We start from the raw sequence: 15,034 nt of genomic DNA on the forward strand, positions 1-15,034 counted from the left end.
GTGTGTGTGCGTGTGTGTGTGTGCGGATACAAATGTTCGTCTGACGATTTCGGGAACACCGATCAACCGATTTAAATAATTTCAAAAAACATTCGATTCGCACTGATAAGGAGACGTGCTGTTAGTTTTTGGCGAAGGCAGGTCTAGCCGTTCCGAGATACGGGGCAAAAAGTGCCAAAACCGGTAACTCAGTTTTTAAGAGAACGGAGCGTCCGATTTTAAAAATTCAGAAAACATTTTACTTGTATTAACAAGATGAAGAACAGATCAAATTTTCATGAAGCGGTTTCGGAGATCTAGTGAAAGAAATGTAAAAAAAAATGCCATTTGGCGGTCAAAAATTATCATTAGACATATGTACATCAAATTATCAGATATTTTATAGAGATTTTAACAATAAGTACAAATTTTGTTTATATGTCTTTGGGTTCCGTAGCAATATTTATCCGTTAGACGGCGACGCGGCGCTTACGCGCTTCGATATTTCGTCTCTATGCAGTTAAAGCAGTACGATTGCTTTGAAAAAAAGTTCAGAATTTCTAAAATATTTCAAAATAAATTTTTCTGCAAAAAGTTTTTTTTTCAAAAGAAAGTAAATTTTTGTCAAAAATTTATAGTTTTTAAAAAATCTAATTTTTTCAGAGTAAATTTTTTTCAAAAATGTTAATCTTTTAAAAAAATATATTTTTTGGTACGGGAAGTTCCAGCAATTTGCCTTAAGGCATGATGCCATGCGCCCCACTATTTATTTATTTATTTATTTATTTATTTATTTATTTACACGCCAATCGGCTTTATACAGTTGTATAATATTGTTTGCTAATTCATATCTTGTATATTTATATCTATATACATATACACCACATATATATATATATATATATATATATATATATATAAATACACATACATACACATCTACTTACATACAGATATACACTCGTATACTCATATAATACGCATACCTTAATATTCTTCTATCCATTTTCTTGTAGGAAAATATACCGGTAGACCTCCTGGTGAAGCCAAATTGGTGTCACCGCGCAAAGTTGACCACGAAGGCAACTTTGTCAACCTCCAAAACAACACCTTAGATTACCACCATAATTTTACCAGGGACCTGGTTCATTATAGAATTGCTGGATTCGTGGAAGACGATGGCGTGGAATATCATCTTGAGTTGAGGTATCTGAGTAAAACATTTTATTTATTTATTTTTTTTAATTTCAATAAGTATTACAACTGCTAAATAATTAACATTTAGTAATATTGATAAATAATAACATAAATTTAAATAAATAAGAGTGCAAAGGATAGAATTTACATGAAAATAATATCCGTAATATGATTTGATATAAAATATAAGCAAATAATAATAAAAATAAAATTAATAAGTAATATAAATAAAATTTCTAAATAATAAAATAATACTAGAAAAATAATAAACTATAACAAAATAACAACATAAATTAATTTTGAGAATCTGTTATAAAGGGTATAAGTGTACCATCTAATTTTGTCCTCAGACCTTCGTACTCTTTTATATCTCCCGCCCTGGTGGTGGAGCGTCATTCAAGACAACGCCGGATAAGGAGGTCTCTAGCTTCCGGGGATATTGGCGCTTCCGGATGCCATTTCCGGGGACGAGTCCGGGGTCACAGTAGGTCTGCGGTCGCCATGTCGACGTGCGACGGCCTGGTAGGTAGAAATGAATTATATATTATATATATATATTAGGGTGGTCCTTAAAATAGTCATTTTCGAATTTCCTTGCTCCCAGGGGCTCAAATGGTTCCAAATTGATAAAAACAATTCTCTGAAAGTTTTAGCTCTTAATATTAACGTTTAGATAGAGCGCAATTCAATCAAAGTTTGTATGGAAAGAGCATGGAAAATTTTTGAAAATTAAAAAAAATGTTTTAAGTATAACTTAGCGATAAATGAATGAGTTTTATTCATTCATTTGTTTGCTAAATTACATTTAAAAAAACACTTTTAAAATTTTTGAAAAAATTTTATGCTATTTCCATACAAAACTTTGATTGAATTGCGCTCTATCTAAACGTTTATATTAAGAGCTAAAATTTTCAGAGAATTGTTTTTTATCTATTTGGAACCATTTGAGCCCCTGGGAGCAAGGAAATTCAAAAATGACCATTTTAAGAACCACCCTAATATATATATATATATATATATATTTGTTTATTTTTTAGTTAGGCTACATTCGTTCAGACGATGGAGAATTTTGGATAGAACCAAGTGGGGTTCATGAACCCAGCGAGTTGGGTGATAGACCCCATGTCTTGTTCAAGAGGTCAACGCTACAAGCAGAGGTACGATATATTTTTATTATTATTATTATATATATATATATATATATATATATATATATATTATATATATATATTATATATATATAGTTCTTTATCCTGTAAATTTAGAAGAACTAAAACAAACCTTTCTATCAATAAAAGTTACTAGTTCAGCGGGTCCGGATCAGATACCTAGTCTTATTCTTAAAGAATTCTATCCCTTTTTCATAGATAAATTTATGTTATGTTTAAATAAATGCTTCGATGAAGGAATATTTCCATCCCACCTCAAGCATTCAAAGATTTTTCCACTTCATAAGAAAAATAATAAAGACGATATAATAATTACCGTCCCATTTTCCCTCTTGAACTCTTTCGATAAAATTATTGAAAAAATCTTGCATACTAGATTAACGTCTTTTCTCAATAAATATAATATTTTGTTCAAGAATCAGCATGGTTTCCGAAGAACCATTCTACTTCCCACTCAATTTATAATTTAGTTCATAACATCATTGACTCCTTCGAAGAAGCCACATATTGTACTGCGATATTTTGCGATCTGTCCAAAGCTTTTGATAGTATTTCTCATCAAAGACTTCTTGATAAATTAGAAAATTGTGGTATTCGCGGACGTTCGCTCACACTATTTGATCTTACCTATCTAATCGAACACAAAGCGTTTACTTAATAAACGATCACGAGCAAATAATTTCGGATAAATTGACAAGTTCATTGGGCGTGCCCCAAGGATCAATTTTAGGGCCTCTCTTATTCTCTCATATATATTAATAATTTACCTCATGTACAAATCTTGTGATTTTATTCTTTTTGCGGATGATACCAGCGTTATCATCAGGCCAATCTCTTAATGAATTACAACATAAATTAAGCGTGGTTATGTCAGAAATAACGAAATGGTTTTGTGAAAATAATCTAGTCCTCAATAATGATAAGACCCAAATCATATCTTTTTGTACAAAAAATCGTTTATCTAATATATTACTTTTTTAACCATCAATAATTCAGCATATAATTTTCGCAAGTATCAAAGTTTCTTGGTATCCATATTAATAATAATTTAAAGTGTCTGATCATATCTCTATCTCACTATCACCAACTTTATCTAGAACATGTTTCATGTTGCGCACCCTAAAACCCAAACTGGTTTAAATTGCTTACTTTCAGTTTATTATAGCACCTTTTATTTTCACGTTTCATACGGCATCCAATTCTGGGGGTTTTTCATCCGAACTAATTAAATATTTAAGCTTCAGAAAAGAGCTGTTCGAATAATTTTTCCTTGCCCAGTAAAGCCTCCTGCAGACACATATTTAAAAAATACAATATTCTAACTGTCCCATGCGTTTTTTGCTGGTAACATTATCTTTCATCAAAACAATTCGAAACTTTTTGATATGGCTTCGTCCTCCTCAAACTACAAACATTACATCAAACACAAACTTATTAAGGCGCGTACATATAAATTAGCCAGCTCTTTCAATACGATCGACGGTCTAGGTCATTGATTCCCAAAGTGGCGCCAGCGCCCCCTTGGGGGCGCTGCGGCGATTCTGGGGGGCGGTGATGGCCTTTGGTGTATTTAGGGGGCGATGCTTAGTTGTAAGGGGGCGTTTTAAAGCACAAAACTAAAAAAAAATTATAATAATAATATTATATATAAATAAGTGATTAAAATAACACACTGAATTATATAAAGATAATATTTTAGTTAAAGTTATTCAAACATATCTGCATAGGTGTATTAGTAAATACATCCGTTTTAAGGCTGTGCACCGCCAATTCTTGTTTCGCAAAAGGTTTAATGAAAAAATGGTTCATACGTTTCTTTGTGTGTTGACAATTTGAGTAACTTTATCAAATTTTGTAAGAGCTTCTTTAAGAGATATTTTGTAAGAGATTCTGTAAGATTGGCGGATATATGATCACTATTTGTCGTGATATATGATCACTATTTGTAATTATATTTTTTGATCTCTACCTACGTAACTGTCCACTCGAATGCCGCGTTTTGTAAATAGATTTATCGGGGCCTAGTATAATTCTTTCGTTACCTAAAATTTTCAAAAAACGTATCAACACCTATCAACATATCTACTTCGCACAGAATATTTAAGTGTGAATCCAAAAGTTTTAATCCATTATGAAGATTTAGTTCAGAAATTTGGATTTGCTGCGCGGGTAGTAGACTGATATTTTCGTAAGCACAAAAGCATTTATATTTTTAACAAATGTACCACCTTCCAAAATATTTCTAAATTTGTAAAATTATTCGATTTCGTTGAAATTCCAACACAACACCGTGGAGCTTAAGGCTCGTGGATTGAGATTTAATGCGTAATTTTTGGAATAGCGATTTTGATATTGTATTAATTTCCGAGTCTAAATCCAATATTGCTTGAATTTTAACGCGACTCCTTCATTAGTTTTTGCGAACAATTACCGTAGGTACGAGCGCACCCCCTCATTTCTTTTCCCTCACATTAAAATTATAATCGAAATATATCGATTGGCTTCTAAATTTTTAAAATCGGTTTATGCGTTTTAAGCAAACATCGTTGAAAGTTCTAATTTTGACAAACGCCATAAAGACGATACCAATTTTTGCAAACTTTGACGAATTTTTCAAAATTTAAACTTGTCGTAGGACCGAAATATTTTAGTATGGTCCTATGAGACTGTGGTATCTACCGTCAAAAAAAAAACAATAAAAATTGTCTAAAAATTACTACTACTTATTAATTACTACTACTTATATTAATAAAAACACTTTATTACAAGAAAACGCCCGCCGATATCATTACCAAAAATTATCAGGTCGATTCCCAACCAATATGTTTCGAACAATTTTTAAATTTTCAGAATAGATTCAGAATTGCGGTCTAAAACGTGGACGAATTTTTTTTTACTTTTCTCTGCTTTTGCGATTTATAAAGAAACGGCTCGGCCGATCGTCGAACAAAACTGAGAAAGTTAGTCCTCATCGAGATACATCGATGGCTTTTAAATTTCTGAAATCGTTCCAACCGTTTTTTGGAGAAACGACGATTACGACAAAAAATCTAAACACACACACACACACATACTGCTTTCCAATTGTTGGTCTCATTCGATTCAGAATGGCTTAAAACGTCGAGAAAACATAAAATTAGCGAATCGGATTTTTTGATGAAACAAATTTCTCCTTCGGAATTTTGTAAGGGGGGCGCGCTGAGTAACATTTTTTCTGGAAAGGGGGCGGTAGGTGAAATAAGTTTGGGAATCACTGGTCTAGGTATTCAGCTTATGAATAAACTTCCACTCAATATCCGAAACTTAGACTGCAAAAATTTTCATGCTTCCCTAGTTAAACTTTTTAAAGACATAGCTTTTTATGACATTACTGAATTTTCTCAATTTGATTTCAATAACTATTTTCTTGCATAATCCTTATCCTGTATCTATGTAGTCTGACCATTTGATCGCCTGTACAACCATATATTTTTTTTTCATTTTTTTATTGCTATTTTATTATATAATTTTTTTAAATGAGTATAACTTTCAACCTTGTGCAAGAATTTTGAGCTCGACTAGTGGTCAAATAGACTTTAATATGATGAACTTGATGATGAACATTGTACTTAATGTTCGAATGCTTTTTTTCAGCTCTTTTTTTTCAGAAGCGAAATTACTATTCTTTTAATATTAACTATGATATAGCTTGACAAGAGCCTGAAATAATATCTATTATTATTGATTACGGCTTGCTTATGAATATAAAAATAAATATAATATATATATATATATATAAATTTTCTATTTAGGGTTTGCATAGGAAACGAAAGCGAAAGAAGAACGGCGCGCGGGCAATTGCGGAACAAAAAACCAAAAAAACGAACCATGATCTTCGAAACCGCCAGAATGAAAAGACAACAGTATAGCCCAATATAGATAATATATATATATATATATATATAAATAAATAATTATTATATTACTAATTATTATTATTCTTTTAGGGTAACTTGTTGTCGAGAAGAGCAAGATCGATCAGCAGACCTCGACATGTCGAAACTTTGCTGGTGGCTGACAAATCGATGGTGAACTTCCACAGCGATACGGATATTGAAGCATATTTGTTGACAATTATGAACATGGTAAAATAATTGTTAAATTGTAAATAAAATGATAAACAATTACCAAGTAACCCACAAGACGTAATACAGCTAGTTAGAATTTGGCCCTTATATGTTGCAATATTTGGGGAGTTCAGGACTGTTTTTTTCATTTGTATAAATAACGTGGAAACTTTGGAAAGAACATTCTTTTTTAATTATCTGGGCAGAAACTTGATATAATTTACTACTTTTCCATATAAAATGTTTTATATAGTGTTATACAAAATTTTTAAATAAAATGAGTGTGAACTCATTCTTATACCTTGAGTATATTTGATATACACATATAGATTCTGGTCATTTTTTAACATTCCGTTGAATAACTTAAAAACTTTGGTCAGAAAAGTCTTTTCTAATTTTTTAGTAGAAACTAGTTAAAATTTAGAACTTTTTTATATAAAATGTTTTATATAGCCTTATACAAATTTTTAAATAAAATGAGTCTCAACTCATCCTTATGCAATGTGTAAAACTCTTATCTAGTTAGCTTGGCAGAAACTAGATAAAAATTTACTGTATTTTCATTATTTTATTGCTACGATACGAAATTCTGAAAATATCTAGATTAAAAATAACTACCCCAAAATGTATGAAAAATTAACAACTGTGATGTCATTGACTAGCAATAGCAAAGATTTACATTTAATCTTTATTTTTTTCTATCTTTTCGACATAAATTTTACGTTATCAGTAGATCTACAAAAAACTATTATAGTAAAAACTATAGAAAATACGAAGAGAAACAAAATGTTTAAACAAAAATATCTATCGCTTAATTAAAAAATCACACGACCCTAAATTTTCACCCTGCTATAAAATCCTTTTTAATAATAGTGATTTCAGTAATCGAATGAATTTTCATTCCGTTTTCAGTCAGTAAATATTTTTCACTGAATTTAAAATTAAGATTTTCTTAAACTTATTAATCATATTAATTAATTATTTTCTTAAAAAAACATTTTAAAGGTTGTCATTTTCTTTACTTAATTTTTTCATATTGCGGAATTCGAAAATATATACAACCTTAGATTCAACCTCCTACTACTTCAGTACGTCGTAATTTGATAAAAAAAATCACTATTTTGGTTGCAAATGTCTTAAAGTATATCTAAAAATATCATTAGCCTGCAAAAAGTTATTTAATTGTTATTAAATTAAACGTTAAATGAAATTAAAAGTTAAATTTTCACCCTGCTATAAAATCATTTTTAATAATAATAATTTAAGTAATCTAATGAATTTTCATTCCGTTTTCAGTCAGTAAATATTTTTCACTGAATTTAAATTAAGATTTTTTTGAACTTTTTAATTATATTAATTAATTAATTTTTCTTAGAAAAGCATTTTCAAGAGTTGTCAATTTCTTAATTTTTTCATACTGCGAAATTGGAAAATATATACAACCTTAGATTTTCACCCTCCAACTATTTCAGTACTTCGAAATTGATTATAAAAGAATAACTAATTTTTTGCAAATGTTTTAAAGTATATCTAAAAATAGCCTACAAAAAATTATTTAATCGTTATTCAATAAAGTTGGAATAATTGGCAGCACACTTAGAACAGACACCCTGTATGTTTCTAACATTTCTAACATTTGATTGCCCGACTGCAACTCAGTATAATAATATGTCTATTAGTCTACTTACACTTAGTTCTTATTTTTTTAGGTAAATTCAATTTACCAAGACCCCTCATTAGGAAACTTCGTCCACGTTGCTGTGGTGCGCATAGTTTTACTAGAAGACGACCTGGACGTCCTTCTGGAGCAAGAATTAGCTCATATAGATCACAAACACAATATTCATGAAGATGGTGACGTAAAAATCACCGACAACCCTCCTGGTACAAGCAGGAGTAAAAGACACATTGCTTTGGCTGATAATCTAATTGGAATAATGGTAAAATAAACCATATACTATTGAACCAACTATAAGCATTCACTATATCTTTTTATCTCTAGGTGGTTATTCAAACGTGTTAAAAAAATTCTGCCGCTGGCAAAGATTAGCGAACACAGCAAGTGATCACCATGCCCTGCACCACGATGCAGCTGTCCTGGTGACCAGGACAAGTCTATGTACTGGTGACGCCAATCCATCAGAAAAAGTAAATGAAGACGATGGTGGATCATGTAGGTAAGTCTGTGGGATGACTGATGTAAGTAAAAAACTAGTGGTTTATGGCATCGTGCCTTGAGGCAAATTGCTGGAACTTTCCTTACCGTAATGAAATATTCGAGAAATTTTAAACGTTTTCAAATATATAATTACAAATACTGTAACTTTCATTATGTTTGCTATCTTGTTTGTTATATCAGAGCAAATCAAATGTAAATCATAAATCATAAATCAATTTATATCCAGAACATTAACAATCGTCATTTCATTTCGAATTCAATTTCAAAAAAAAAATAGTTGCCTAATTTACACAAAATTGAAAACGTGCTCCCGTATAGTCACAGTCTAAACGCATTTGCAAATAATTCTGTGCGACATTTTCACTTATACTGTGCTTAGCTGGGCGGCATTTTCACATTTTTTAATACGATTTTTCACAAAGAGTGGCGCTTAGACTGTGCTTAGCCTGGGTAATTTTTTGAATTTATAATCCAAAAATACGAAAATATTTTATGGAAAATAAAAAAAGATATAATTATTGTTTATCCTCAAAAGCAACTGTTTTGTCAGTACAAGCAGAAAGTTTTTTAGATCATTCAAATCGGACGCTTAGTTCACTCAAAAACTGCCATTTTTTGTACATTTAGCTCTGTATCTCCGAAATGGTTAGGCCTGCCTTTGCGATAAACTAATAATCACTTTTCCCCGTCATTACTAATTGAATGTTTTTTAGATCATTCAAATCGGATGCTCCGTTCCTGCCTTTGCCAAAAACTAATCAGCACATCTCCTTATCAATAGGAATCGAAAGTTTTTTGTTTACATACACACACACATCCATTTTTTCTGAGGTATGCCAAAATGTTCAGAAACCTTCAAAACGTCGAGAAATGTAAAAATTTTCAATTCCAATTTTCGGCCCATTACTATAACTTACCCTACGGGAAGTTAATAAAAAGAAACTCTACTGACAAGTGAATTTATACAAAAATTTAAGATACTACTTACTAGTGAGCAAAAACTACAAAGAAATTAAGCAAACTAGACAAAAGAATAAAAAAGGACTTTACTGAAGAGCAAACTTATAATAAAAATAAGAGACTCTACTGACGAGCTAAAATGAAAAAATAATGTAAAGGAACTCTACTGACGAGCAAACTAATAAAAAAAATAATGTAAAGGAACTCTACCGACGAGCAAACTAATAATAAAAATAAGAGACTCAACTGCCAATTAAACTAATGAAAAAATTAAAAAAGAGATTCTACTGACGAGCAAATTAAAGAAAAAGTTAAAAAAGAGACTATTGACGTTTTTTGATGCTTTGTGAACAATTTAAATCGGTTGATCCATGCGCCCGAAAATGTGGACATACAAAACACACACAGGCACACACACACATCCATTTAGTTTCTGAGGTATGTCAGTAAAATGTTCAGAAGCTTTCAAAAGGTGAAGAAATGCAAAAATTTTCATTTTCGATTTTCGGCCCCATTACCATAACTACCCTACGGGAAGTTAATGATGATATCAGTATGTTGTTTGTTTTAGCACCTTAGGCGTCGCCAATGTGGCAGGAATGTGCAATCCAGGGAAATCGTGCAGCGTCAACCAGGACAACGGGATAACTTTGGCTCATACGATAACACACGAATTAGGCCACAAGTAAGATATTGTGGTAATATAATACTTTTAATTTGTATATCTTGTTTATTTATTTTTTTTGTAGTTTCGGTATGTATCACGATGATAGCGCTACTGGTGGTTGTACGGGAAGAACTGGTAGTACGGTTCATGTGATGACACCTAGTTTTGAGGCAGATGCCGTTCAGGTTGCCTGGTCAAATGCAGTAGGCGTGATATTACTAATTTTCTGGAGTAAGTGTTGAAAAATCATATGACCCTAAATTTTCACCCCCATCAAAATTATATACATTTATATTTCAGCCAAGGCTTGGGAAAGTGTCCTAGAAGATCCACCACCACAAGTTTATAAATTCCCAGAATCTCCTCCAGGTAAATGCACCTTCTCCTCCAAGCAAGATTTTTAACTTCCCGTAGGGCAAGTTATAGTAATCGCAAAAGAACAGAAAATTTTTTATATATCTTTATGTTTCAAATGTTTCTGAATATTTGGGCATACTTTAGAAAAAAAAGAAGTATGTGTGTGTGTGTGTGTGGGGTGAGTGTGTGTGTGCGGATACAAATTTTCATCGACGATTTCGGGAACACCGATCAACCGATTTGAATAATTCAAAAAACATCCGATTCCTACTGATAGGGAGACTTGCTGATTAGTTTTGGCAAAGGCAGGTCTAGCCGTTCCGAAGATACAGAGCAAAAAGTGCCAAAAACGGTAACTCAGTTTTTAAGAGAACGGAGCGTCCGATTTGAATAATTCAAATAACATTTTACTTGTATTAACAAGATGAATAACTGATTAAATTTTGAGAAGGCAGGTCCAGCGGTTGTTGACTCTATAAAAATAAGCTAAAAAAGTGTCATTTGGCGGTCAAAAATGTTCATTGGACATATGTACATCAAATTATCAGATACTTTATAGAGATTTAATACTGTGTGCACATTTTGTGTAAACTTTTTGGGTTCCGTACCAAGATTTTTAATTTTGAAGTTTTTTTATATGGTTCAAACAAATGTCCTCAACATTTTCGACAGTATGGAATAACCGATTTGTATGATTAAAATATCATTCGGTTCGTACTCGATCGTGAGACGTTTTTGCAATAGGCAATTTTGTCGTTTCGGAGGTACGGAGCGCAAGGGGGTGTTAAAATGGTTATGCAGTTTTTGAGAGAACGGATCATCCGATTAGAGTAATTCAAAAAATATTTTGCTTGAGTAGACGATGTGCAAAAAATGCATCTACAGAAAATTTAGAAATTTTGAGAATTTTCAAAAAAAAATCAAAATTTTAAAAAATTGAAACAAAAAAATTTGAAACAAAAATTTTGAAAACAATTTTTTTCCAAAATCAATTATTTTGTTAAAACAAGCAGAAAGTTCTTTGAATCATTCAAATCGGACGTTTTGTTCCCTCAAAAGCTAAATTTTTTGCACATTTAGCTTTGTATCTCCGAAACCGCTGGGCCTGCCTTTGCCATAAACTAATCACCACTTCTTCCCGTCATTACAAATTGAATGTTTTGGATCATTCAAATCGGATGCTCTGTTCCTTCAAAAACTCAATTTTTATTTTCTGCACTCTTTGCTCTTTATCTCCGTAACTGCTGGACCTGCCTTTGCCAAAAACTAATCAACACATCTCCTATCGATAGAATCGAATGTTTTTTGAACCATTCAAATCGGTTGATCCGTGCGCCCGAAAACGTGGACAAAAAATTGTATCCATACATGCATACACACAAACACACAACACATCCATTTTTTCTGAAGTATGCCAAAATGTTCAGAAATCTTCAAAACGTCGAGAAATGTAAAAATTTCGATTTCGATTTTTGGACGATTACAATAACTTACCCTATAACTACGGGAAGTTAATTATCAAAAAATCGAATTTAAAAAAAAATGAACTCTTGTAAACGTACTCATAATTTGTTCATAAAATACGTTCGTCGCCCGATTTAAAAAGCACTTATAAGTTTATAGTATGTAATAAATGATCTATTTGAGATTATTCAAAACAATTATTATTTTTATTCCTCCAATGTCGAATTACGGTACGGAAAGTTCCAGTAATTTGCCTTAAGGCACGATGCCATGTGCCCCACTAGTTTCATTAACCTTTCCTTTCTCTTAGGTGTTTTATACGATGCAGTTCAACAATGCAGAATGCAATTCAATTTGAGCAGCTCCACATCAAATACAAAATTTTCAAATCAACCAGGAGATTCTAATATCGAAGGTCCTGTTCCTTGTTCACCGCCGGACGAGATATCCAGGCTCTGGTGCGAGTTCGACGGCGTTTGTTCGACTCTGCTGCGACCTGCAGCAGAGGGAACTACTTGCGGCGAAGGAATGGTAAGATACACGTAAAATTAGACTGGTATATTTTTATTATTAACTTCCCGAAGGAGAAGTTTATGTTTTCATCAGAAAATCCGACTCGCTAATTTTATGTTTCTCCTGACGTTTCAAGACATTTGAATCGAATGAGACCAAAATGGAAAAAGTATGTGTGGTGTGTGTGTGTGTGTGTAACAGATTTTTTGCCGTAAATCGACGTTTCTCAAAAACAGCTGGACCGATTTCAAAAATTTAAAAGCCATTCGATGTATCTCGACGAGGACTATCGTTTGTCAGTTTTGTGGAACGATCGGTTGAGATGTTTCTTTATAAATCGCAGAAAAGTGAAAAAAAATTCATCCACGTTTTAGCCTGCAATTCTGAACCGATTAAGAAAATTCAAAAACCGTTCGAAAGATGTTGATTGGGAATCGTGCTGATTAGTTTTTGGTAGAGATCGGCCGGGCCGTTTTCTTGTAATAAAGTGTTAAAAAATTTTTTGACGATTATTATGATTTTTTTTGACGGTAGATACCATAGTCTTCTAGATCATACTAAAATATTACAGCCCTACGACAACTGGTTTAGCTTTAAAAGTTTGTCAAAGTTTGCAAAAATTAGTATGGTTTTTGGCATTTGTCAAAATTAGAACTTTCATCGACGTTTTCTCAAAAACGCCTGAACCAATTTCATAAATTAAAAGCCATTTGGTGTATCTCAATGAGGACTATAATTTGTCAGTTTTATGAGACGATCTGCCCAACCGTTTCTTTGCAATTTGAAAAAAAGTGTTAAACTTTTCGTCCACATTTAAGCTCAACTACCGAATCGATTTTAAAAAATCAAAAACTGTTCGAAAATATTAGTTGGGAATGATACTGATTAGTTTTAGGTGAAAATCTACCGAGCCGTTTTCTTGTCTTTTATGTGTGTTGAAAAAAAATTTAAGCCGATTTTCATGGAACTTTTTTTGGCGATATATATCATGGTCTATAGAACTTACTGAAATATCACGCCTTACGACAAGTAGTTTAATTTTAAGAATTATTCAAAGATTAAGAAAATGAGTAGTTTTTTGACATTTGCTAAAATTAAAATTAGATGATTATTATAACGATAAATGCTTGGTCTTAATGAACATACTAAACAATTAAAGTCCTACAAAAAAACTGGCTCAATTATTAAAATTATTGATTTTTGAAAAATTTGCTTTTAGAAAATACTCCGAGTTAACGTGTTCATTCGTTTTCAAAGATGTGTATTAAGTCCATTCGGAATACTTCTAATAACTCACAAATTAATTTATTTTTTATCGATTAAGTCGATTATTTATACAATTAGGGAAGTTCATGTAACTTGCCTCAAGGCTAAATACCAAACCAACTAGTTATTTTATTATCCTTGTTTCAGTGGTGTCAAAATCAACAATGCGTCCCAAAACAAAAACGCCAACGCTCCTGCAATTCACGGCAGTTGGGGTCCTTGGGGTTCCTGGACATCATGCAGCAGGGGTGGATCAGATAATCAAAAACCAAAAAGAATATACAGATTAGATCCCAATATCTGTTGGCGGAATCCAGAGCCAAGTCGAGAATGCGATTCACCAAAACCGAAACACGGAGGAAGGTTTTGTGTTGGAGAAAGAACCAGGGTAAAATAGATATAGGGGACAATTCTGCCGTAACAGCTCTATTAAGGCAGAATTGCATCATAATGATATAAATTGTAAAAATAAGGTTTTATATGTTTTGTTGTTATTTATAGATATAGGGTATGCACAAGCCAATTTTGTCCAGAAGATTCGACCATTTTTCGTGCAGAACACTGTTCAAGCAAAAACAACGAGAGCTACCATGGGAAATTCTATGAAGGTTGCCGTATTTTGATAAAAGTGAGTTATTGCTTTTAATTGATTTTGAAGTTATACTTCTAATGCGTAATAAGGGAACACACGTGCATGCTATAAAAAGAATACTGGTTAACTTCCCGTAGGATTATTGTAATCGTCAAAAAATCAAAATTGAAAATTTTTGCACATCCTTACGTTTAGAGGTTTCTGAACATTCTGGCATACTTTTGAAAAAAATGGATGCTTCTACAAACATTTCGTAATCTTGAAAATTTTTCAAAAAAAAAATTTGAAATAAAAAAAATCGAAATTAAAAAAAAAAAAATTCTTGTAAAATTTGAGTATGTTCGAAATTTTCAAAAACAATCAATTTTATATAGAATATATTTTCAAAAATTACCAAATTCTCAAAAAATTAAGAAAAATAGTTTTTTTTTACAAAAAAATTAAAATATTTCGAATTTATAAAAAATTTACAAAATTTTTATTTATCAATGTAAACAGCTGTAAACCTCAGAAATAATGGATGTGTGTCGTGTGTGTGTATGTATGGATACCATTTTTCGTCAACGATATCGGGCGCACGGATCC

General features: G+C 31.9%; 1 pseudogene; it reads left to right on the plus strand.

Annotated features, from left to right (window-relative positions):
• LOC113364329 overlaps window positions 1–14,586 on the plus strand; it is an 18,564-nt pseudogene extending 3,978 nt beyond the window's left edge.
• The last annotated feature ends 448 nt before the right edge of the window (window positions 14,587–15,034 follow it).

The sequence above is a fragment of the Ctenocephalides felis genome, unplaced genomic scaffold, assembly GCF_003426905.1.
Source record: "Ctenocephalides felis isolate EL2017-DRISC unplaced genomic scaffold, ASM342690v1 CF-g0.4_SCAFFOLD_00845, whole genome shotgun sequence".
NCBI lineage: Eukaryota > Metazoa > Arthropoda > Insecta > Siphonaptera > Pulicidae > Ctenocephalides > Ctenocephalides felis.